The sequence below is a fragment of the Amblyomma americanum genome, chromosome 6 (genome assembly GCF_052857255.1).
Source record: "Amblyomma americanum isolate KBUSLIRL-KWMA chromosome 6, ASM5285725v1, whole genome shotgun sequence".
Taxonomy (NCBI): Eukaryota; Metazoa; Arthropoda; class Arachnida; order Ixodida; family Ixodidae; genus Amblyomma; species Amblyomma americanum.
The window spans coordinates 104,489,146-104,515,583 of NC_135502.1; the positions used below are offsets into that span (position 1 = coordinate 104,489,146).

Here is a 26,438-nt window from a genome sequence, read left to right on the forward strand (position 1 = left end):
TTGTAATATGCCCTGAATGGCTGTAAATTGCATTGCCAACATTCTCTTATAATCATTCATGGTTAACGAACGCAAAAGAGAAGAAGACGGCAGACAAGAAGGCAACAACACAGCACAATCGCGCCAAACAACCACGAATGCACATTCATGAATACGCACCAACCAGCCCAACTTCCCACATTGAAGGCTGAGCTCCATGTACGCGAAAACTCACGCGACGGCGACAAGCGGCGAGTGACGCCGTCTCGTGAAGCACTTTTTGCCGTGTCGCTTGCCTCGTCGCTCGGATCTGTACCAACAAAAAATCTCGCTCGTCGCCGGAAGACCCCCCCCCCCCTCTTCCGATTAGCCAATCAAACCCCCCGCTGGCCATTCCCGGTTCATTGCACGTTCTCCCTGGTCTGTCATCGCCTCAACAAGCGCGTCGTCTTGGTCATCGCCGCCGTAGAGAAAATATTTAATTTGCTGTAGCTGTGAGGCAGACCCGAAAGATTTAAATAATGAGAACCTGCTGTTCGGTTGCCGAGGACTGACAACATTTGCAGCGGGCTGTACGAGCGGGCGCACTGCAGGGAGAGATGCGTGTCGAGCCGCGGGTACCGGCGCCCGATGCACCGTGCCGCTGAGCTCCAAATGTATATACGTGCAGAAACACATCGCAGCACGTATTATCACTCGCGTATGCTTATTATCACTCGCGTATTATCACTAGCATATGCCGGTTGCTCACTTGCAAGAAGATTGCAGTGACAGTTTGCGGGTATGTTTTTACAAAGTCGCAGTGCGCAGGTACCGAAGTAAAACACACTTCCCCCGTTCGTTACCAAGGCTACTAAACGAATAGAATAGGTTACGCATTGATATTCTGAAATTAACCCTCTCTGAGTTTAAAAAGCTATTGAAAACCTGATTGTACATTCCTGGACGATTTTCTTCTTTGTGTGCATATGTGTGTGTTTAGAACCTTCTATGTTTTTTGTTATACTTGTGCATGCTTACGCGCTAATTTGATCTTTTTTGTTATCACTAGGCAGCCATAATTTTTTTCTCCTTTTTTCACTACCTCTTTGTGTCTTCTGCTGCCACTGTATTGCCGGGTCCTGGGGCTCCTCAAGCCGTCCTAGAACGGCTTTTTCTTTGGCCTCCTGTACACCCTTGTGTATGAGTAAAAAGCGCGAATGAATGAATGAATGAATGAATGAATGAATGAATGAATGAATGAATGAATGAATGAATGAATGAATGAATGGATCCGGGATATGACTTCGTCACTGGAAGGACGCCGGCTTGGCCCTCGCTGCTGCCGCTACGTTGCCGCTACAGAGAAAATGTTTATTTTGCCCTGGCTGTGAGGCACACCCACAACGTTTTATGAGAACAGGCGACGGGCGTGTTTACTAAGCTCGAGAGTGCACGTCGCCTTCGCCTGGTTGGAGGTCGCCCACTAAGCGACGGAGCGAAGACACGAAAATGGTAATTGTAACTAGACTACGCGATAACCATGACCACAGGACACACACAAAACCTCCATAACCACCCTACTCAGCATGAAGCCCTGTTAAATCCTTGTTGTAGACGTATCGCTTTGTTGCACGAAAGAGCACCATCAAGTGGCCAATGGGTGAACAGATGAACTGCCCACAGGTCACATGCGTTGGTTATGATGTCGCATACCCCATCTCACTCTTCAGTCTTGTAGTCGGTGCACGTTAAAGAGCCCCAAGTGGCCTCCTCTACGACATCCCTCATAGCCCGAGTCACTTCGGGTCGTTAAACCCTCACAAACCATAAACCTTTATTAACCCGTAGCCACGATGCGCAGCTTGGCCTTCCTAACATGTGACGGGAAAATCGATTTTCATTTTCCTTTTCTTTGCACTTCGTGTTACAACCATAGGCACTGTTTATGACGACGAAGAAGGTTTAGTATTTAACGGTTTTTTGGCTTTTAAAGCATATTGACAATTTCAGCTCAGATGCTGGGCTAAAAATGCGCATCGCATCAGTATTGCTCATTAAATGCTTGCCGTGGTGCAGAAGGCAGCCAGATTTCAACGCGAGAAAAAAATGTTCGGCCGCGTGGCATCCTTGCAGACGTGAGTGCAAGTATGCGTTCGTCTGGTACACTGAGCCCAGCAACGTCCAAACTAACCGCATCAAACAAAGAATGGAGAGTAAAATGCTTGTTTACACTGCTATTCCTCTCCACTGTCTAGCATTTTGATTTCCAAAAAAAAATTTGGCGCGTGCGCAAGTGCTTCTTAGGTATTTCCGACTCCGGAACTACTTCTGAGTAGAGGGGGGCAGAACTTCGGGTTTGTTATTTACTTATTTATTAGCGCGATAGCGTTAAAGAGCTCGTGTCACAGACAACTCGGAAGCGCAGTCGGCGTCGTCGGCGTCGTTGACCGCCAGCGAAAAATCCGCGATAAATCCGCTGAGAAGCAACCTATAGGAGGCAGGTGGGCCACCTAGCTCGCATTACCATGCGGCGTCATCGCAACCTACCCACCGGATTACGAGCAAAATGCGCACCGTAGCAGGTGGCAGTTAAATTAATGATTGGTCGCGAGAGGGTGCTCGTAAAGAGCAACCTGGGTCGCACAAGCCCCACCTGTGGCAGCACCTGCTATCGCAGGGCGTTGACGCATCGCTTAGGGCCACTGTACGATCGTTTTTGAGCCGCATGCGGACGCGTCCTTGCGACCGTGTCCACGGGCGCGTGAGGGCGCGGAGCGGATAAGGTGTTGTGCGATCAAGTTTGCTGCATGCGACAGAGCGGACGACCCCGGCGTTCTGACTGGCGCGCCCGTTACTGTCGCCCTGTGGGGCGGCACAGGCATGTGCCGTAGCAAAACATGAATGGTACCTTGCAATACGAATACCCACATTGATTATGGCTCACTCGACACATCGAGACATTTTTAGCAGGGAGATTTAAAACCGCGATTAGCTTTGATAGCCGTGGATCTCGGCGCGGCCGGCCTTGACGACCGCGAACGAAGCCACAACAAAATTTGAAGCACCGCAGGCGAGCTTTATCTGAAACAGTGTCGCGGGAAACGGTTAACGTTTGCGCTATTTCTTCTCCAGATAGTAAAAAAACGAAACACACCGCGATCGTGACACAACTCATTCGATCGCCTTAGTCGGCAAGTCTCCGCTAAAAACCACCATATATGCAACCGTTCTCACTACGGTCTAAGGCGTTTGCGCCCTTATATTTGAAGGGTGCCCCATTGACAGTTAGGCTATCCCCAACCGTTCAATAACGATTTAAGAACGACAACGCGACTCGTATCGCGAGTTCTCGGAGCCAAGGACACGGGACTAACAAGCTAGGTTAGCAGTTCATATTCAATCGTTCCTAGTTAAAACCAGGAAATTCACTAAGCTAAGATCAGGTAGAGGTTAAATAATCAGTTATTCTAACACACTGCAGTCTTTTTACATGTATTTAATTGCCTTTATTTTGCAGCTTTTTCATTACCCCGTGCACAGTATAGTTGTCATCAATAAACGTTTGTTGTCACTGTCATGTAAACAGGCCCCCTTGCCCCACTTGGATGTTATTGCCAAAGACACTTATCTATTCACTGATATTATAAGTGTATCTCTGAATTATGCTTGTATTAAAGATTCCATATTTTAGAACACTGCTGCCGAATAAGAATACAAATACAGGAGAAAACTGTGACATTCCCAGTAGTTTGAAATATGTAAAATCATTTGTAACTGCAGCAGTTCTGCATTTCACAGAACAGTGACCGTGCAACAGTGCTGATTTATTTTGTCCTATTTTTCAGTATCAGAAAAGTCATAATTGAAATAGCACAGTGTGGTGACAGTTAAAGGAGCCAAGCCATGAATCACTGTGCTGAAATGCACGGCTTTGTTTTTTGCAGTGAAGTGAGTCTCCAGGTTTATTTAAGCAGCCATTCCTGAGGTCATATTAAAACCAAAATTGCGCAAACCGGAATGCAGGAGTGCAAAGCTCAAACAAGCCTGAAGAGTTGTGTTGAGAGCCAGTCAGTGTTGACACATGCAGAAATATGCGGGCATGTTGTCTGTACAACTCCAGAAAATTCTAAAAGAGCCCATGTGAATGAAAGCTAAGTGGTTGCTTAGTATTTGGTAAAATGCCATACATACCACCTTCAGTGTAAACATAACATGATGTGGAAGTAGGTAAACTGGCTAACAACCTCTGGACGCCTCCTGGTTGAGGTTGGGATGGAATACTTCATTTAATCAGAGAAACAGGCAGAATTTGTAGAAATGCACTTACAGGATGAAAGCTTTGTTGTCGCGAAACACAATGAAATAAAAAATAAGCATTTAAGTGTGTGTGGGGTATAGATGCATATTGCCACACTGCTCACATTCTGCGAGCGCCGCCATGCGGCCGAGCGGCATGTCTGGGCTCGTGTGGGAGCGAGGAAGTCGACGTCCCGCTCGGACGCGCGCTGCTGGTTGTCTTGGCCATCCGATTAAAAGCCCCTGTTGTGTCGCCCTACGTTTGTGGGTGACATTTTGGAGGAGCCATGCTGGGTACCATCCCATGTACGCTGACCCCGACGATATCCTTCACGCTTCTCCCCGACGCGCGGACGTCACACCTGTCCACAAAGCGAGCCGTCGCCTGCGAGGCCTGCAGCCCGAGTTTGAGCCACTGACAAGGCCTGTGCGAGCTATGACTTCCACCACTGCCAGCCAGACAGGTCAGTTCTCCGGCAGTGCCCCGCCGGTCGTCCTTCTCGCACTTTGGTCGCCACCATCCTTCCACGGCGACCGGTTCGAGGATGTTGAAGATTCGTTGGCCAGTTTTGACCGTGTTGCTGCATTCACTCAATGTGACGACGCGCGGAAGCTGATGAATGAGTATTTCGCACAGCAAGACTCGGTGAAAACGTGGTTCGAGAACCACGAGGCGTCCTTCTCCACCAGGGCAGCTTTTTGGCCGTGAGTTGCTCGCGACATACGGTTCAAGCGAGCGAAAGGAAAATGCCGAAAGTGCCCTTCGCTCCAGGTTACAGCAGTCCAACGAGAGCGTGGCCATGTTTATAGAGGTCATGACCCGCCTCTTGAATCGGGCTGACCCTGCCATGCCCGAGGCTACGAAGGTGCGCCACCTCATGCTTGGCGTGAAAGAGCAGCTCTTCGCTGGCCTCATACGGGACCCTCCAAGAACCGTCGCTGACTTCGCCAAAGAAGCCACGGGCATGAAACGTTCCTTGCAGGAACGCAGTGCGCAGTACGGTCGTCAGGGAAGTGTTGCGGCCACTGTTGCAAATGGGTTGCAAGCCCCAAGGGTAGCGTTGGCCTGGCGGCCTGGGGCACAGATGGAAACATCCGAAGGTCCCGGCAAAGGATGAGTCGACTGGCAACAGAACAACTTGTTTATTCTGGCATCGCAAAAGAGCAGCCGGTCAGGGCGACCACGTTACTCGAAGGAAGAAATCGAAGTCTCTCGTTGGCGTCCGGGGCAGCTCCCTTTATACCCACGGAGTCGAGGGCAAGAAGGAACGGCTTGGGATGAGTCGCACAAGACGGCGACGCACGGACATGTACAGACGTGACGGGCGCGTCCGCCGGGCCGGCGCCGGTCAGACCTCCTCGCCTCCCAGTTGGGGAGCTCCTCTCCCCGGCTGCCGCGCTTTGACAAGCGTGGGCACCAACATGCACACACACACACACGACGACACGTGGCATTGAAACCTGCCTGGACGCGCTTGGCGGGAGGCGTTACGGCAGCACTGAACGGGCCCAAAATGACCGCCACTTTGAACGAAGCCGCGGCGTCCGTTGCATCCGCGCCGGCTATACCGCGCGTCGTAGGCGAGACGTAACAGACCGCCCCGCCGGGAGAAGGAGATCCCGATGGTCAGGGGACTGCATCCGCTGTCCAGAGGGATGTCGCTCGATGATGCTCGTAATCGAAACCGATCGTCCCTCGACGTTGCCTGAGCGCAGCGCACAGAGAAGGCCTCGTTCTCAGGTTCAGGATCACACAGGACACTGCAAAGTGACTTCGGGAGAGTTGCCATTTTTGTGCTCGTTCCCAGCAAGCGTTAGAACTACGCCGAAACGCAACCGCTCAGTCAGCAAGCACGAGACAACCCTCACTAAGCTCTGCCAGGCTCTTTCCCCTTTTATACTACTGCCTAGTTCCTTACAGTAGTCAAGCAGCACTCAGAACGCGTCCACAAATTGGAAAATTGCACAAGAAAGCACATCATCACTTTGAAACACTAAACAAAAGCAATATGTTAAAAATCCTGCCTCAGGAAGAAAACATCAGTAACGAACAACTTTGAGGCGGATTCCCACGTTAGGGGCTTCGACTTAAGCCATCGGCGTTACCGTTGAGACTCCCCTTTTTGTAACGCACCTCAAAGGAATATTGTTGCAAAGCGAGGCTCCAGCGCAGGAGGCGGCCATTTTTGGGAGAGATGGTCTGCAGCCATTGGAGAGGGCAGTGATCCGTCTCAATGATAAACCTCGAGCCGGCTAGGTAGCATGACAATTTCTGAACGGCCCACACGAGACACGCACACTCTTTCTCGGTGGCGCTGTACGCCTGCTCACGACAGGTCAGCTTACGACTAGCTTACAGGACGGGGTGTTCCACTTCTCCATTGTCCCTTTGGCACAGTACAACGCCCATGCCTCGCTCACTAGCATCGCACTGAACAACGAACCCTTTTGTGTAGTCTGGCGATCGTAGCACAGGCTGGCTTGTTAGGGCGCTCTTTAAGGCGCTAAAAGCTCTTTCCTTTGTCTCGCTCCAGACGACTGTTTGGGGCTCTGTTTTTCTTAGAGCATCCGTCAGGGGAGCCGCGATATCGGAGTACCTGGCGATGTACCTCTGATAGTAGTCGGCGACACCTAAGAACGACCGAATATCGGTCTTCGTGCGCGGTTGCGGGAAGTCTCGCACAGCGGACACCTTTATTTCAGAGGGGCGGCGACGACCCTGTCCAATCACGTGACCGAGGTAGACAACCTCGGCCTGTGCTAATTGGCACTTGGGAGCCTTGACTGTCAAGCCCGCTTCGCGCATGCGGGTTAGCACTCCCCGCAAGTGTGCCATATGCTCAGACCAGGATGCGGAAAATATCGCTACGTCGTCTAAATACGGTAAAGCGAATTCTTCCTGTCCCCGCAACACTTTGTCCATGAGGCTTGAAAAGCAGTATGGCGCGTTCTTCAAACCAAAACTCAAAACTTTAGGACGGAATGTTCCCATTGGTGAAATGAACGCCGCATACCTACTAGCCTCTTCTGTAAGTGGAACCTGCCAATAACCCCTGACAAGATCTAGGGTGGAAATAAACTGAGCGCTACTAACTTTCTCAAGGCGCTCCTCGATGTTAGGGATCGGATAAATTTAATTCTTAGTGATGGAATTAAGCCTGCGGTAGTCGACGCAAGGACGAGGTTCCTTGCCCGGTACCTCAACTAAAATCAAAGGGGAGGTATAATCACTCTCACCCGCCTCAGTAACACCGAGCTGTAGCATTTTCTTTACCTCAGCCTCCATAATATCGCGCTGGCGGGGTGAAACCCGGTACGCCTTGGATCGTACTGGCTCTGGGGAGGTAAGTTCTATATCATGAGTAAGGACAGAAGTCCTACCAGGCCTCTCAGAGAACTGACCTTGAAACTCTTGTAAGAGTTGGTGTAGTTCGGTTTTCTGCTCATTAAAGCACAGCGGTGCTTTAATGATTAAGTCACTAATGACCTGATCGGTGTCTTCCCTGTTCGTCACTGAGCCTATTCCCGGAAGCTCGACCGGAAGCTCTTCGGGAACGTTTACCATCATACACACCACTGCTTCCCGTTGTCTATAGGGTTTGAGCAGATTACAGTGGTAAACTTGCTGTGCTTTCCGCTTTCCTGGCAGACTCACCACGTAGTTAACATCCGACAGTTTTTGAACAATCCGTGCTGGGCCCTCCCACTGCACGTCGAGTTTGTTTTTTAGCGATGTGCGCAATACCATTACCTCATCGCCCACCTCAAAACGACGGGCCCTGGCTGTCCGATCATAATAAACCTTGGCCCTCTGCTGGGCCTTTGCCATTGCTTCACCTGACAACTCCTGTGCCCTTCTTAAGCGTTCGAGGAGACTAAGCACGTACTCGACCACGACTGGGTCGTCGCCCCTGCCTTCCCACGAGTCTCGAAGCATGCGAAGCGGAGACCGCAGCGAGCGACCGTACACCAGCTCAGCTGGCGAAAACCCCGTAGCCGCATGCGGCGCGGTCCTTAATGCAAACATCACCCCAGGCAGACACAGCTCCCAATCACTTTGTTGCTCAAAACACAATGCTCTCAACACGCGCTTCATGACGGAGTGGAGCTTCTCAACGGAATTCGACTGTGGGTGGTACACTGAGCTGTGTAACAGCTTTACCCCACACCTCTCGAGAAAGGCTGTCGTCAAAGCGCTAGTAAACACTGTGCCCTGATCTGACTGGATTTCCGCCGGAAAACCAACTCGCGCAAATATGGACAGTAGTGCATTGACTATCTCAACTGAGCTGAGTTCTTTAAGCGGCACTGCTTCAGGGAACTTTGTCGCTGGGCAGATCACAGTCAAAATGTGTCTGTACCCCGTGGCTGTTACCGGCAGAGGTCCCACTGTATCAATAACGAGCCGTCTAAAAGGCTCCGTAATGATAGGTACCAACTTCAACGGCGCCCTCGATTTGTCCCCTGGTTTGCCAACCCGCTGACAGGTGTCACATGTCCTCACAAAGTGTTCTACGTCACGAAAACACCCTGGCCAATAGTACTCTTGCAAGAGACGGTCCTTAGTCCTCTTAACTCCTAGGTGTCCGGACCACGAACCGCCATGCGACAAGCGCAACAGATCCTGACGGTAGCACTGAGGCACGATCAGCTGATCGAACTCGACTCCTCTGCGGTCTAGATACTTCCGGTACAGGACCCCACCTCTTTCCACAAAACGAGCATTTTTCTTGGCGATACCTTCTTTGACATTGCAGCGCATGTTTTCTAGGCTGCCATCCTTTTTTTCGCTCGGCTATCAAAGCCGACCGGCTGACTTTTAGCAACCTATTAAGTCCATCGGACGTAGGCGCGATGAGCAAATCTGCAGATAGCTCTTCTAACTTTCCCGTGTCGGGCATTTCCTCTCCAGTACCTGGTGCCTTCAACGCTACAGGCTCAATTTTATTCAGTTCGGACGTGCTCTGAGTATCAGCTTGCTGCGCCTCCGACCCTTTTTCATTGTTCGACAACGTCGGCCCCGCAACTACCGCCTTTGCAGCGAGCTCCCGAACTCTTGATCTGGTTAAGGCCTGAACGCTAGCCTCACCAAACAAAAGCCCCTTCTCGCGCAGGAGGTGATCGGACCTGTTCGAAAATAGGTACGGGTACTGGGGGGGGGGGGGGGGCAGCATAGATGACACTGCGGCCTCCGTCTCAATTGCTCCGAAAGGTCCTTCAATAAGCACTTTTGCTACGGGCAAACACACGCTATGAGCTTCCAAGGCTTGCTTGATCCATGCGCACTCGCCCGTGAACATATCGGGTTCTACGTAAGAGGGGTGAACTACATCCATTGTAGCTGCGGAATCACGAAGCACTCGGCACTCTTTCCCGTTCACGAGGAAGTCTCGCATGTAAGGCTCGAGAAGCTTCATGTTCTCGTCAGTGCTACATAATGACAAACACACGACTTCTCTTTTTGTTTCTGGACACTGCGCCGAAAAGTGACCCGGCTTCTGGCACGTATAACACACGCGCGCTTGCCTCCTCTCGAACCGCTTTCTGCGTTCGGCTTCGGCTGCCGCCGTCTCCTTACGTTCGGTCGAACTGCTTTCACTCGCATCCGCAATACGTGTGTCCCCCCTTGCTCTCATGGGTGTGAACTTCGGCCTCTCAGACTTGGAGCCAAATTCACCCTTTTGACCGTCCTTAGCTCCGCGAGCCCGACGCGTCACAAACTCCTCGGCTAGCTCGGCGGCTTTAGCCACTGTACTAACGTCTGGCCTATCCAAGACCCAGTACCGCACGTTCTCAGGTAACCGACTGTAAAACTGTTCCAGCCCGAAACACTGCAGAATTTTCTCGTGGTCACCAAACGCTTTCTCTTCTTTGAGCCACTCCTGCATGTTTGACATAAGCCTGTAGGCAAACTCTGTATATGACTCGCTTCTGCCTTTTTCATTTTCCCGAAACTTCCGACGGAACGCCTCCGCTGACAGCCTGTACTTTTTTAGCAGACTCGATTTCACTTGGTCGAAATCCTCTGCCTCCTCTCTCTTCAAGCGAGCGACTACGTCGGCCGCCTCGCCGGGTAACAAAGTGAGCAAGCGCTGTGGCCACGTTTCCCGAGAGAACCGCTGCTTCTCGCACGTTCGCTCAAAGTTAACCAGGAACAAACCAATGTCCTCTCCAAGCTTAAACGGCCGCATCAGGTCAGTCATTTTGAACAATACTCGTTCTCCTGCACCGTGTGCCTGACTTCCATTACGAGCGCGTTCCATCTCTACCTCGAGACGCCTCATTTCCAAAGCGCGCTCTTCTTTCTCTTTATCTTTTTGTTCTTTACGTTCGCGCTCGTCTTTCTCTTTTTGCTCTTTACGCTCGCGCTCTTCTTTTTGCTCTTTAAGTTTGCGCTCGTCTTTCTCTTTTTGCTCCCTCTCCTCAATGGTCTCAAGGCATTCCGACAGCTCGTCATCCTCAGCCTCCAACTCAAGAATAGCCCTTAGCAGTTCTGGTTTTCCGAGTTTGTCTGAGACATCCAGACCCAACTCTCTTGCAAGCTCCAGCAATTTCGGTTTGCGCAACGACTTCAAATCCATGGCTGCTCCGAATGCTGCTTTCTCTACTGCCTACTATTGTCTTGCCGCAAACTAACCCGGCAGCAACGACAACCACAATTACCAGCTCTGTTTCTGACACTAACAAAAGCCTGGCAAAACTCAGAAGAAGAAAGTCCCGCACTCACCAAACCTCGCAGCCAAGAATTCAGCGCAGTCGTTCCGCTGCAGGCAACCAGTCATCACACAGGGCTCGTTGCACTGCTCCCGGATGGTCGTCGTGCTGCTCAGCATACAGTTGACCGCATATCTTCGCTGCTGGCCTCCGTTGTCGGGATCTCACCGCTGGCAACCAGTTGTTGCATTTGGGTTGCAAGCCCCAAGGGTAGCGTTGGCCTGGCGGCCTGGGGCACAGATGGAAACATCCGAAGGTCCCGGCAAAGGATGAGTCGACTGGCAACAGAACAACTTGTTTATTCTGGCATCGCAAAAGAGCAGCCGGTCAGGGCGACCACGTTACTCGAAGGAAGAAATCGAAGTCTCTCGTTGGCGTCCGGGGCAGCTCCCTTTATACCCACGGAGTCGAGGGCAAGAAGGAACGGCTTGGGATGAGTCGCACAAGACGGCGACGCACGGACATGTACAGACGTGACGGGCGCGTCCGCCGGGCCGGCGCCGGTCAGACCTCCTCGCCTCCCAGTTGGGGAGCTCCTCTCCCCGGCTGCCGCGCTTTGACAAGCGTGGGCACCAACATGCACACACACACACACACACGACGACACGTGGCATTGAAACCTGCCTGGACGCGCTTGGCGGGAGGCGTTACGGCAGCACTGAACGGGCCCAAAATGACCGCCACTTTGAACGAAGCCGCGGCGTCCGTTGCATCCGCGCCGGCTATACCGCGCGTCGTAGGCGAGACGTAACACCACCAACTATTGTGCGTCACTGCCAGTCCCCGGAGACGAGGCGTTCGGGAGCTTGTGCGGAGTGTGGTTCGCGAAGAACTGCGTGTTACGTCTCGCCTACGACGCGCGGTATAGCCGGCGCGGATGCAACGGACGCCGCGGCTTCGTTCAAAGTGGTGGTCATTTTGGGCCCGTTCATCGCTGCCGCAACGCCTCCCGCCAAGCGCGTCCAGGCAGGTTTCAGTGCCACGTGTCGTCGTGCGTGCGTGTGTGTGTGTGTGCATGTTGGTGCCCACGCTTGTCAAAGCGCGGCAGCCGGGGAGAGGAGCTCCCCAACTGGGAGGCGAGGAGGTCTGACCGGCGCCGGCCCGGCGGACGCGCCCGTCACGTCTGGACATGTTCAAGCGTCGCCGTATCGGGCGCCTCCTCCCAAGCCGTTCCTTCTTGCTCTCGACTCCGTGGGTATAAAGGGAGCTGCCCCGGACGCCAGAGGGACTTCGATTCCTTCCTTCGAGTAACGTGGTCGCCCTGACCGGCTGCTCTTTTGCGATGCCAGAATAAACAAGTTGTTCTGTTGCCAGTCAACTCATCCTTTGCCGGGACCTTCGGATGTTTCCAGCTTTGCCCCAGGCCGCCAGGCCAACGCTACCCTTGGGGCTTGCAACCCTTTTGCAACAACTGGTTGCCAGCGGTGAGATCGCGACAACGGAGGCCAGCAGCGAAGATATGCGGTCAACTGTATGCTGAGCAGCTCAACGACCATCCGGGAGCAGTGCAACGAGCCCTGTGTGATGACTGGTTGCCTGCAGCGGAACGACTGCGCTGAATTCTTGGCTGCGAGGTTTGGTGAGTGCGGGACTTTCTTCTTCTGTGTTTTGCCAGGCTTTTGTTAGTGTCAGAAACAGAGCTGGTAATTGTGTTGTCGTTGCTGCCGGGTTAGTTTGCGGCAAGACAATAGTAAGCAGTAGAGAAAGCAGCATTCGGAGCAGCCATGGATTTGAAGTCGTTGCGCAAACCGAAATTGCTGGAGCTTGCAAGAGAGTTGGGTCTGAATATCTCAGACAAACTCAGAAAACCAGAACTGCTAAGGGCTATTCTTGAGTTGGAGGCTGAGGATGACGAGCTGTCGGAATGCCTTGAGACCATTGAGGAGAGGGAGCAAAAAGAGAAAGACGAGCGCGAACGTAAAGAACAAAAAGAGAAAGAAGAGCGCGACCGTCAACACGCTTTGGAAATGAAGCGTCTCGAGGTAGAGATGGAACGCGCTCGTAATGGAAGTCAGGCACACGGTGCAGGAGAACGGGTATCGTTCAAAATGACTGACCTGATGCGGCCGTTTAAGCTTGGAGAGGACATTGGTTTGTTCCTGGTTAACTTTGAGCGAACGTGCGAGAAGCAGGGGTTCTCTCGGGAAACGTGGCCACAGCGCTTGCTCACTTTGTTACCCGGCGAGGCGGCCGACGTAGTCGCTCGCTTGAAGAGAGAGGAGGCAGAGGATTTCGACCAAGTGAAATCGAGTCTGCTAAAAAAGTACAGGCTGTCAGCGGAGGCGTTCCGTCGGAAGTTTCGAGAAAATGAAAAAGGCAGAAGTGAGTCATATACAGAGTTTGCCTACAGGCTTATGTCAAACATGCAGGAGTGGCTCAAAGAAGAGAAAGCGTTTGGTGACCACGAGAAAATTCTGCAGTGTTTCGGGCTGGAACAGTTTTATAGTCGGTTACCTGAGAACGTGCGGTACTTGGTCTTGGATAGGCCAGACGTTAGTACAGTGGCTAAAGCCGCCGAGCTAGCCGAGGAGTTTGTGACGCGTCGGGCTCGCGGAGCTAAGGACGGTCAAAAGGGTGAATTTGGCTCCAAGTCTGAGAGGCCGAAGTTCACACCCATGAGAGCAAGGGGGGACACACGTAGTGCGGATGCGAGTGAAAGCAGTCCGACCGAACGTAAGGAGACGGCGGCAGCCGAAGCCGAACGCAGAAAGCGGTTCGAGACGAGGCAAGCGCGCGTGTGTTATACGTGCCAGAAGCCGGGTCACTTTTCGGCGCAGTGTCCAGAAACAAAAAGAGAAGTCGTGTGTTTGTCATTATGTAGCACTGACGAGAACATGAAGCTTCTCGAGCCTTACATGCGAGACTTCCTCGTGAACGGGAAAGAGTGCCGAGTGCTTCGTGATTCCGCAGCTACAATGGATGTAGTTCACCCCTCTTACGTAGAACCCGATATGTTCACGGGCGAGTGCGCATGGATCAAGCAAGCCGTGGAAGCTCATAGCGTGTGTCTGCCCGTAGCAAAAGTGCTTATTGAAGGACCTTTCGGAGCACTTGAGACGGAGGCCGTAGTGTCATCTATGCTGCCCTCCCAGTACCCGTACCTATTTTCGAACAGGTCCGATCACCTCCTGCGCGAGAAGGGGCTTTTGTTTGGTGAGGCTAGCGTTCAGGCCTTAACCAGATCGAGAGTTCGGGAGCTCGCTGCAAAGGCGGTAGTTGCGGGGCCGACGTTGTCGAACAATGAAAAAGGGTCGGAGGCGCAGCAAGCTGATATTCCGAGCACGTCAGAACTGGATAAAATTGAGCCTGTAGCGTTGAAGGCACCAGGTACTGAAAAGGAAATGCCCGACACGGGAAAGTTAGAAGAGCTTCCGGTCGAGCTTCCGGGACTAAGCTCAGTGATGAACAGGGAAGACACCGATCAGGTCATTAGTGACTTACTCACTAAAGCACCGCTGTCGCTTGAGCAGAAAACCGAACTACACCAACTCTTACAAGAGTTTCAAGGTCAGTTCTCTGAGAGGCCTGGTAGGACTTCTGTCCTTACTCATGATATAGAACTTACCTCCCCAGAGCCAGTACGATCCAAGGCGTACCGGGTGTCACCCCGCCAGCGCGATATTATTGAGGCTGAGGTAAAGAAAATGCTACAGCTCGGTGTTATTGAGGCGGGTGGAAGTGATTATACCTCCCCTTTGATTTTAGTTGAGGTACCGGGCAAGGAACCTCGTCCTTGCGTCGACTACCGCAGGCTTAATTCCATCACTAAGGATCAAATTTATCCGATCCCTAACATCGAGGAGCGCCTTGAGAAAGTTATTAGCGCTCAGTTTATTTCCACCCTAGATCTTGTCAGGGGTTATTGGCAGGTTCCACTTACAGAAGAGGCTAGTAGGTATGCGGCGTTCATTTAACCAATGGGAACATTCCGTCCTAAAGTTTTGAGTTTTGGTTTGAAGAACGCGCCATACTGCTTTTCAAGCCTCATGGACAAAGTGTTGCGGGGACAGGAAGAATTCGCTTTACCGTATTTAGACGACGTAGCGATATTCTCCGCATCCTGGTCTGAGCATATGGCACACTTGCGGGCAGTGCTAACCCGCCTGCGCGAAGCGGGCTTGACAATCAAGGCTCCCAAGTGCCAATTAGCACAGGCCGAGGTTGTCTACCTCGGTCACGCGATTGGACAGGGTCGTCGCCGCCCCTCTGAAATAAAGGTGGCCGCTGTGCGAGACTTCCCGCAACCGCGCACGAAGACCGATATTCGGTCGTTCTTAGGTGTCGCCGGCTACTATCAGAGGTACATCCCCAGGTACTCCGATATCGCGGCTCCCCTGACGGTTGCTCTAAGAAAAACAGAGCCCCAAACAGTCGTCTGGGGCGAGACAAAGGAAAGAGCTTTCAGCGCCCCAAAGAGCGCCCTAACAAGCCAGCCTGTGCTACGATCGCCAGACTACACAAAAGGGTTCGTTGTTCAGTGCGATGCTAGTGAGCGAGGCATGGGCGTTGTACTGTGCCAAAGGGACAATGGAGAAGTGGAACTCCCCGTCCTGTATGCTAGTCGTAAGCTGACCTGTCGTGAGCAGGCATACAGCGCCACCGAGAAAGAGTGTGCGTGTCTCGTGTGGGCCGTTCAGAACTTGTCATGCTACCTAGCCGGCTCGAGGTTTATCATTGAGACGGATCACTGCCCTCTCCAATGGCTGCAGACCATCTCTCCCAAAAATGGCCGCCCCCTGCGCTGGAGCCTCGCTTTGCAACAATATTCCTTTGAGGTGCGTTACAAAAAAGGGGAGTCTCAACGGTAACGCCGATGGCTTAAGTCGAAGCCCCTAACGTAGGAATCCGCCTCAAAGTTGTTTGTTACTGATGTTTTCTTCCTGAGGCAGGATTTTTAACATATTGCTTTTGTTTAGTGTTTCAAAGTGATGATGTGCTTTCTAGTGCAATTTTCCAATTTGTGGACGCGTTCTGAGTGCTGCTTGACTACTGTAAGGAACTAGGCAGTAGTATAAAAGGGGAAAGAGCCTGGCAGAGCTTAGTGAGGGTTGTCTCGTACTTGCTAACTGAGCGGTTGCGTGTCGGCGTAGTTCTAACGCTTGCTGGGAACGAGCACAAAAATGGCAACTCTCCTGAAGTGACTTTGCAGTGCCCTGTGTGATCCTGAACCTGAGAACGAGGCCTTCTCTGTGCGCTGCGCTCAAGCAACGTCGAGGGACGATCGGTTTCGATTACGAGCATCATCGAGCGACATCTCTCTGGACAGCGGATGCAGTCCCCTGACCATCGGGATCTCCTTCTCCCGGCGGGGCGGTCTGTTACGTCTCGCCTACGACGCGCGGTATAGCCGGCGCGGATGCAACGGACGCCGCGGCTTCGTTCAAAGTGGTGGTCATTTTGGGCCCGTTCATCGCTGCCGCAACGCCTCCCGCCAAGCGCGTCCAGGCAGGTTTCAGTGCCACGTGTCGTCGTGCGTGCGTGTGTGTGTGTGTGCATGTTGGTGCCCACGCTTGTCAAAGCGCGGCAGCCGGGGAGAGGAGCTCCCCAACTGGGAGGCGAAGAGGTCTGACCGGCGCCGGCCCGGCGGACGCGCCCGTCACGTCTGGACATGTTCAAGCGTCGCCGTATCGGGCGCCTCCTCCCAAGCCGTTCCTTCTTGCCCTCGACTCCGTGGGTATAAAGGGAGCTGCCCCGGACGCCAGAGGGACTTCGATTCCTTCCTTCGAGTAACGTGGTCGCCCTGACCGGCTGGTCTTTTGCGATGCCAGAATAAACAAGTTGTTCTGTTGCCAGTCGACTCATCCTTTGCCGGGACCTTCGGATGTTTCCAGCTTTGCCCCAGGCCGCCAGGCCAACGCTACCCTTGGGGCTTGCAACCCTTTTGCAACATGCGCAACCTCCGCTTCGATGCTCCACCTGCCAGTGTTGCAGCCGTAACCGATGCCGTGCGTGACGGAATTCGGCGAGCGGTCCAGCCGCCACTGGCACCGCAGCCGGAGCCGTACACAGTGAGCTACGGCGAAACTCTATATGCGGACATCGCAGCCAGAGCCGTACACCATGAGCTACATTGAAGCCCTGTGGAGACCTGCGCCAGTGACACATGCATTCCGCCCTGCTGCCGAACCAACGCAGGGGTACCTTCCCCCCGTCGAGCTGCGTGACCCACGCCCTGTTCGAAAAGCGGACGTGTGGCGCACACCCAACAAACGGCCACTATACTACCACTGCGGGGAGCCCGGTCATGTCCTCCGCAACTGCCCGTACCGGCGGATGGGATAAAGAGGATTTCCACCGAGCGCACCTCGACCGCGCTATGGTGAGAGACCGCGAGACATTGAGCAGTACTTGGCCGATCATGTGCTGCCCAAAACACCTCCACGACGTCAGTCTAGGTCGCCGTCTCCAAGAAGGGTTCCTTCACCCAGTCATGCATCATCCTCTGGCCAATTTAGAGGCACGTCCCCCCGCCGGGAAAACTGAAGACGGCGTCCTCGGGGGCAGGACCGCCGCTGCCGCAGAGAGTGAACAGCCTCCATCCGACGACTTTATGCGACGACCCGAACGCCGACGACCCCACCCGCCGACCTCAAAGACGATCTCACCGCCGACCTCAAATACGATCCCACCGCTGACCCCACCGACGACCGCGGCGACGACGTCACCGACGACCTCAGCGACGACCCCATCAGCGACGTCACCAAAGACCGCACCGAGGAGTTGTTAAATAATTGTTTCTGCCGCCGAAATTCTTGTTGTCACCGTTGGCTGTGACGTGTCAGCACTCGTAGATACCGGAGCCGACTTTTCTGTCATGAGCAGCCACCTAGCAACGGCCCTCAGAAAGGTTCTAACACCTTGGCATGGGCCGCAGATACGCACAGCTGGTTGCCATGTGGTAACGCCGGTTGTCCTCTGCACCTGCCATATCAGGATCTGCGGTGCAACTTTCATTGGGCCCTTTCCCAGTGCTACGAGATTGCTCCAAGGAACTGATTCTAGGAATGGACTTCCAGAGGGCCGACTGCGAACTGCTGCCTCTAATCGAGTACCTCGAAGGAACCGCTCCGTCTCCACCCAGACTTCTCGCGCGGACTTTTGTCATTTTGCTTAATAGATGGAGCCCTCTACAAGAAAAACTACGTACCGACCGAAACTGCTTATCTCCTTGTTGTCCCAACCACGCTTCATCAGGAAGTTATCGCTGCATGCCACGACGCCCTTTCTTCTGGCCACCTCGGTTTTTCCAGAACATTGGGACACCTGCGCTACAAGTACGACTGGCCTCGGCTTGCTGCGGTCGTCTAACGCTACGTTAGAGCCTGTCGTGAGTGTCAACGACGGAAAATACCGCCGACAAAACCGGCCGACCTTCTGAAGCCAATTGATCCACCGCGAATCCCATTTCAGCAAGTCGGCATGAACTTACTAGGCCCATTCTCAGTGTCCTCCATGGGTAACCGGTATATTGTTGTTGCCACGGACTACCTCAGCCGCTACTGTGAAACTAAGGCTCTTCGCCGTGGCACCGCGGCTGAAATTGCACCGTTCTTTGTTCACCACATTGTGTTTCGCCACTGCGCCCCCGCGGTTGTATTAACTGGACGGGGAACCGCGTTTACGTTGGCTCTTACACATGAGGTCCTGCGTCTCAGTGGCACCATGCAGTCATAGAAAAACGACTGCTTACCATCCTCAAACGAATGGACTGACTGAGAGCCTGAACAAGACCATTGAAGATATGACGTCTATGTATGTAGACGCTGACCATCGCAACTGGGACGAAATACTATCTTACATCACGTTTGCGTATAACACCGCTGTCCAAGAAACGACGCGCGTCGCTCCCTTCCGTTTGGTGTATGGCCGGGACGACCTGACCATGCTGGACGCCATGCTGCTCCGGGATTGTGCCCCCTCGTCTGTCACAGGAGCTGGCCAATTCGTTCGTGATGCAGAAGCCGCTCGCCACCTTGCTAGACAACGGATTCGCCTCCAGCAGACAACTGAAGCCCGGCGTTACAACCTCCGCCACAGAGAGGTGATTTACAGACCCGGGGAGCACGTCTGGGTACGGAGCCCTATACGTTTGCGCGGGCAATCTGAAAAGCTTCTGCGCCACTACTTCGGCCCCTACGAGGTGCTACGTCAACTCAGCGATGTGAACTATGAAGTGTTCCCGCTAGAAGTTGTCCGCTCCTCTCGACAGCCCAAGTCTGAAGTCGTCCACGTGTCCCGCATGAAACCGTATTACGTCCGTTAGCTCCTGCCGGGTTCACATTCAGTGACGACGCCACACGCGCCTTCGCACTTTCGGTGACTACATACTGTTTTCCCCCTTGCCGGAGGCATCGAGGCGATGCCTCTTGAGAGGAGGGGGGCAATGCCGCACTGCTCACATTTTGCGAGCGCCGCCATGCGGCCGAGCGGCATGTCTGGGCTCGTGTGGGAGCGAGGAAGACGACGTTCCCGCTCGGACGGGCGCTGCTGGCCTTCGTGGCCATACGATTAAAAGCCCCTTTTGTGTCGCCCTACATTTGTCGATGACAATATTTCCTCTAGTATAAGCGACGTTTAAGACTTTTTCTGACCAGAAAAAAAATGAGGGATTGCAACGGCATTTCTGGTTCCCAAAACTGCAGATAAAAGTGAGCATTGTCTGCATCACTTGTTATATACAAAATTTGGGAACGCACGATCTATTGCTTTTTAGCAATATCTTCAGCCGAATAAAGCTTATTTCATTGCCAGTTTGGTTTTCACACCGCAAAAGTTCTCTTTAAGCATACAGACTTTATCGTTAACCTAAGTTCCTTGAAGCTCTTTGCCTAGGTTATGCCTACTTTTCTGCTTTATGCAGGGAGTCTATGCGAATTTAAACTGGGCTAGAATGGCTGCATGCAATCAGGCAGACAATTGTCTTGTTTTGTGGCCTCCTCTTACAAATTCATGCACCTAAATGATAATCCTCTTAAGGGCCGTACAAGAAAACTCGTGTTACTAACGTAAGGACGTATAATAAACTGCAATCTCCAACCAAAAACTTTAATTATAACCCAACGTTTCGAAGCCGAATCGGCTCCTTCATCGGGGGTGACTGAGGGCAGTAGTTAGCGTCTTTAAGTATGGAGGGGAGAAGGGGGTCAAATGAACGAAAGCTGTGATTCAAACCCAACCAGACAGGCGAATCTGTTAAAATGCTTAGTTTTCAACTAATAAGGAAAACAGCAGCTCTATGAATAAAGTAGTATTAAGCACAGGCTTGCGCTTTTCATTGTTTCACTGCGGTCAATGTAAGAAAATTACTGCAGCCGTAACCTGGCTCCATTCAGGACGACGGAACTGTATGTGCAATTTAGCCTTGTTGTAGAGGAGAAGGAGGCACTTTTTTATAAACGCTGTAACTGCTGGCCACACTGCGTACCTGGCTGGCCATTTTAGATGATGATAAGGATCAAATGACACACGCACACAAAAGTTACGTGCGTAAACATACGCACCTAGCATTTTAACCACATCACATAATAGAAGTCTCTGCGTTACTTCACTTGACACGGGTAGAATACGAGCACAAAGGAAATACTGATACATATTGGCTTGTAATGAAGACTGGCATGACTGACAGTAAAAAGTACTAGTGCAGTCCTAGTAACATAGGCAAATAGGCCATTATAGAGAACGCAGGCGGTTGTTCTGTAGGGTTGGAATGTTAATTGGTTTTGATAGTAGGATTTGTAGACCACATAGCAATCAGTGAAGATAGTTACAGCGAAAGGAAGGTCATTAATGAATATTAAAAAATGGAAGGCCCAAGTACAATACCTTTGGGGTTGCCTGAGATTAAAAAAAATAGAGACAAGATAAGTAAGAGTTAGCATGAGCCAACTACTGACAGCCGGCTAGGATCACTTAAATCCAGCTCAGAATAGTTACAGTGAAAGGAAGGTCATTAATGAATATTAAAAAATGGAAGGCCCAAGTACAATACCTTTGGGGTTGCCTGAGATTAAAAAAAATAGAGACAAGATAAGTAAGAGTTAGCATGAGCCAACTACTGACAGCCAGCTAGGATCCCTTAAATCCAGCTCAGAACAGTAGGATGCAAGTTAAAACATGAGAACTTTGGCATTAGTATATAAGGGATTTTATGACATGCTTTCTCATGAGACCAATGTGGAAGTGTATATCACGAAGAATGACAGGTTGGCTATCACTGGAATGCTTTTCAAAAAGCATGCCAATTTGGAAGGAGCAATTGGATAGAAACAGGTTGATAGCTGCATTGGCACTGCAGGACATTCAGAAATGGCTCAACGTCAACAGTGCAGAGCCAACACAGTTCAATAGCGCATAGCACATTTTGAAAAAAAAAACAATCATAATGAGCCTTATTAATGTGGCTTGGCAATATGCACAAAAATGGCCCTGTCGAGACCATATGACAAATATGAACAGATGAGTGTCACAAGAAACCTATAGCTAATCATTCTGGAAGGTGCAAACAAGCATCTACATTCAAGCAAACAAATTTAGGAATGCATCAAATGAAACGAAGGCTAAGGAAATCTAGGAAGAATTCTACATATCGGGCAAATACATTTTCATAGGCCCACCATCGCCTTCATCCTGCAGGCAAATAATGTTCATTGCAGGCAGTCGCAGGTAAATGAACGTAGCAGATGCACGTGTACAAGTGTTCTGATGACATACGCTTCTAAAGGCGTCAATAAGGCTTCGCAGAAGTGCAGCTTAACAACTGTCCGACACTAATAAAGCCGAGTTGTCGAGAAGCTCAACGACTGTGGTGTAGAGAAAGAAACAACAAATACTGGATCGAATGCCGATTCAACGAATACAGTTTACCAATGGCTGTTGCAACCACGGTAATGCAATTAATATTGCAAGCATTTGTCTAAAATCCAGCTTCACACTATGCTGCTAAAGAAAAAATAAAATTTAGCCACAGCTTACTTGAAATGCTTTTTCTTTTTTAATGACGATTAGGGAAAATCTTTATATGTACAGTTCTGACCCGGAACAAGAGTGTTAATTTTAATAAGGCACCATTGTATATGGGTTGCTTGTTTTGAGAATCATAAGCTCCTGCTGTTGTTCTTTTTTTGGCATCACATCACAAGAAATGCTCATGAAAAAACTGCACTAGCCGGCAGATATTAGATATTTTGTGCATTGTGAAACACCCCTGAATGAGTTGCGACAATGGTTTTTGTTCGTACATAAGTGTTCCTGATCAGGTGATAACATGTCGCAATCCAAACTTAACAGTACTGCTTTGGCTCAGCCCCATGATCACATGCAGGGGAAGTTGGATCCATTAAATTTCTCACGCAAATATTTATTGCAGATTTACGCCCGCATACCTGGCAGGAAATAAAAAAAATAAGACGCACCAGAAGTGACAGCTGCCATGCACACCGATGTTTTCACACAGATTACACAGTGCCTCCTGCACGCCATCTTATGCGGCCACGCACAGTCGCAAAACGCACTTTATGGAGCACAATGCCGCAGAATGGTGGCGACGATTCTGTAGTCCCGGCAGAAAAGAGCTCGACGGCCGTGGTGCCGAGGTCGTTTCGCATACACAAAACACAGCTTTCAGAATGGTCACGTCGCACTGGCGTGGGTTCCCTAACACAGCACACACGAACCATGATCAATATCGGTGAAGGCTACATGGCAGGAACAACGACTTGCGCTCGCATTCACTGCAACCGCCGCAACAAATGCGATTAACTGTAGAGCTCGAAGTTCATTTCGTCACGCCGCACTCCTGTAGTTCTCAAGCACAGTACACATGCGTGCACACGAACCATGCACGATCAGCTGCACAGTGTTATGCTCGAGCAAGCATTCCGCTGGCCTCCGTGATAGCCAACGCCGTGCGCCCGGCAAGCCCGGGCTCTAAGACATGTCGTGGCTTGCAGCTTGAATCATCCAGGCTCGGCCGGCGGAATCCTTCCCCTCCCCTCTTGCAAGCGCCGTCCCAGACCGCAACCAGCTCTTCTCCGGAAGCCCTTTCCCCGCTGCAAACTTGGAACGGCCAAGCTTCATTCGTCAAATTCGAACTCTGTCCAGTGCCGTGACCCGATTGGAGGTTTTGAACGGCTGGCACCGGCAACGGTCGTCGGAGAATATAAAAGGACGAGCAGAAGAGCAGACGGAGACATCAAGTGAGAGAGACGCTCTCCCGGCGCAACGCCGTGTCCCTTTGCAAGCACGTAGTGCTTTTGGAACTGTGTCCAGTGCCGTGACCCGATTGGAGGTTTTGAACGGCTGGCACCGGCAACGGTCGTCAGAGGATATAAAAGGACGAGCAGACGAGCAGACGGAGACATCAAGTGAGAGAGACGCTCTCCCGGCGCAACGCCGTGTCCCTTTGCAAGCACGTAGTGCTTTTGGAACTGTGTCCAGTGCCGTGACCCGATTGGAGGTTTTGAACGGCTGGCACCGGTCGTCGGAGGATATAAAAGGACGAGCAGAAGAGCAGACGGAGACATCAAGTGAGAGAGACGCTCTCCCGGCGCATCGCCGTGTCCCTTTGCAAGCACGTAGTGCTTTTGGAACTGTGTCCAGTGCCGTGACCCGATTGGAGGTTTTGAACGGCTGGCACCGGCAACGGTCGTCGGAGGATATAAAAGGACGAGCAGACGAGCAGACGGAGACATCAAGTGAGAGAGACGCTCTCCCGGCGCATCGCCGTGCCCCTTTGCAAGCACGTAGTGCTCTTGGCCACAGTGCCGTTAATGTAACGCCCTTGTCTATACAGTACATAAATGTTTCGTTGACTCACCGTCCCCTTTACGTTTCGTTATTGTAGCCTAGAGTAGAGCTGTGTGAAGCACTGGAGAAAGTTTTGTTATTTTGAGCCTAGTAGGAGTGTTTTGAAACTAAAGCTGATGCTGACCGAGTAAAGAAGGCGTTGTTGGAAAGAATTGCTTGCGCGTGTCATGTAGTAGTGAACGGCAAGGGAATTCTAAAAAGGGAGAATGGTAAGAGGCTATCGTGTGCGATAGAGAACCTTATAGAGAAGGAACTCATCGAAATTTGTGAGGAGTTGGGCATCGATTTGGGCCCCTCAAAACGAAAGCATGCCGTTCTTGAGATCATGCGTGCAGAAGAAGTGACGGCTTAGGAAGCCAATGAGGCCTTGGCTGAGATCAAAGAACGCTGTGAGCGCGATAACTACGAATGGCAGCAGCGCCGGGGAGAAAGGCAGAAGTCTATGAGAGGGAAGAGCATGAATGACAGGAGCGCCATGCCCGCGATGAATTTACAAAGCAAAATACGAGCGCTGGCGCGACGAGGAAGAAAAGTGGTTTTCCCGCAAATGAAGTTGATCGAGCTGGAACTAGCAGGTCATAAGATGAGGCAGGAGAGTCATGAAGCATTAACTGCCATAATTCAAGGTAACGATTCGAAACTGTCAGGCGAACTTCGGCCGTTTGTCTTCGTCCAGGATATGACGGAGTTTGAGGGCGCCTGACTGGACAGTCGCATCGAGCGGGATTGTTGGGCGCAGGCATTGGCGGCTCTCCTTTCCAGCGAGGCGTCTGACGTTGTCAAGCGCCTGTTGGACGGCGGCTGGGCTAAGTACGATGATCTGAAAGGATTTTTATTGGTGAGATAGAGCTTATCACCGGAGGACCTTCGCGAAAGGTACCAGCACGAGCGAAAACAGCACCAAATAGTTTTTAGATTTTGCATACCAGTTTAAAGCCCACATATTAGAAGGGCTCGAAAATGCGGAAGATTTGGCCGATCGTGACGAGGAGGTAGCATGCGTAGCGGTAGAACAGCCCTGCCAGTGCGGCACAGAGGAAGGTAGTTCGTACTTGGCAGATGTGACTGCTGCTGTAACAGTGGAAGACGCGCCTCGTTCGCCAACTGAGAAGATTTGGCCGATCGGGACGAGGAGGTAGCGTGCGTAGCGGTAGAACAGCCCTGTCAGTGCGGCACAGAGGAAGGTAGTTCGTACTTGGCAGATGTGACTGCTGCTGTAACAGTGGAAGACGCGCCTCATTCGCCAACTGAGAAGATTTGGCCGATCGTGACGAGGAGGTAGCGTGCGTAGCGGTAGAACAGCCCTGTCAGTGCGGCACAGAGGAAGGTAGTTCGTACTTGGCAGATGTGACTGCTGCTGTAACAGTGGAAGACGCGCCTCGTTCGCCAACTGAGAAGATTTGGCCGATCGTGACGAGGAGGTAGCGTGCGTAGCGGTAGAACAGCCCTGCCAGTGCGGCACAGAGGAATGTAGTTCGTACTTGGCAGATGTGACTGCTGCTCTAACAGTGGAAGACGCGCCTCATTCGCCAACTGAGAAGATTTGGCCGATCGTGACGAGGAGGTAGCGTGCGTAGCGGTAGAACAGCCCGGCCAGTGCGGCACAAAGGAAGGTAGTTCGTACTTGGCAGATGTGACTGCTGCTCTAACAGTGGAAGACGCGCCTCATTCGCCAACTGAGAAGATTTGGCCGATCGTGACGAGGAGGTAGCATGCGTAGCGGTAGAACAGCCCTGCCAGTGCGGCACAGAGGAAGGTAGTTCGTACTTGGCAGATGTGACTGCTGCTGTAACAGTGGAAGACGCGCCTCATTCGCCAACTGAGAAGATTTGGCCGATCGTGACGAGGAGGTAGCATGCGTAGCGGTAGAACAGCCCTGCCAGTGCGGCACAGAGGAAGGTAGTTCGTACTTGGCAGATGTGACTGCTGCTGTAACAGTGGAAGACGCGCCTCGTTCGCCAACTGAGAAGATTTGGCCGATCGTGACGAGGAGGTAGCGTGCGTAGCGGTAGAACAGCCCTGCCAGTGCGGCACAGAGGAATGTAGTTCGTACTTGGCAGATGTGACTGCTGCTCTAACAGTGGAAGACGCGCCTCATTCGCCAACTGAGAAGATTTGGCCGATCGTGACGAGGAGGTAGCGTGCGTAGCGGTAGAACAGCCCGGCCAGTGCGGCACAGAGGAAGGTAGTTCGTACTTGGCAGATGTGACTGCTGCTGTAAGAGTGGAAGACGCGCCTCATTCGCCAACTGAGCAAACCTCTCTAACCTCGGGTAATGTAGCGACAGCATCGGACGATGTAATTACAGAGGTCTCGCCCCTTGAGGTGGGAGCGGAGTTATCGGAAAGTGAATATCCTTGCCTGTCAGAAGCAGGAGGAGTTGCAGAGCGTAGCCGAGAGGAAGTCCGGTTGGACATTGACGAAAAAGACAATGCCGACGCAAGCAAGGTCAAACAGGATGACACACCGTGTGGTGAATCGCATTCAGCAGAAATGCAAAGACCTGAGACTTTCAGTCAACGGAAGCGGACGCATATAGAGTTTGCGGACGCTGAGTTGTACCCCAGTGCTTGCGGCGATCGATGCAAAACTAGTCGCGGGCTTTCGCACCGCTGTGAGCTTAGTCACAGTCCAGGAAGCAGCTGCATTATCGCTTTCAACGC

The 26,438-nt window shown here is 52.0% G+C and overlaps 1 protein-coding gene across 1 annotated transcript in view; it reads left to right on the forward strand.

Moving 5' to 3' along the window:
• LOC144095432 (galactosylgalactosylxylosylprotein 3-beta-glucuronosyltransferase P-like) overlaps positions 1-26,438 on the forward strand; it is a 51,272-nt gene that overhangs the window by 12,240 nt on the left and 12,594 nt on the right. The window lies entirely within an intron of this gene.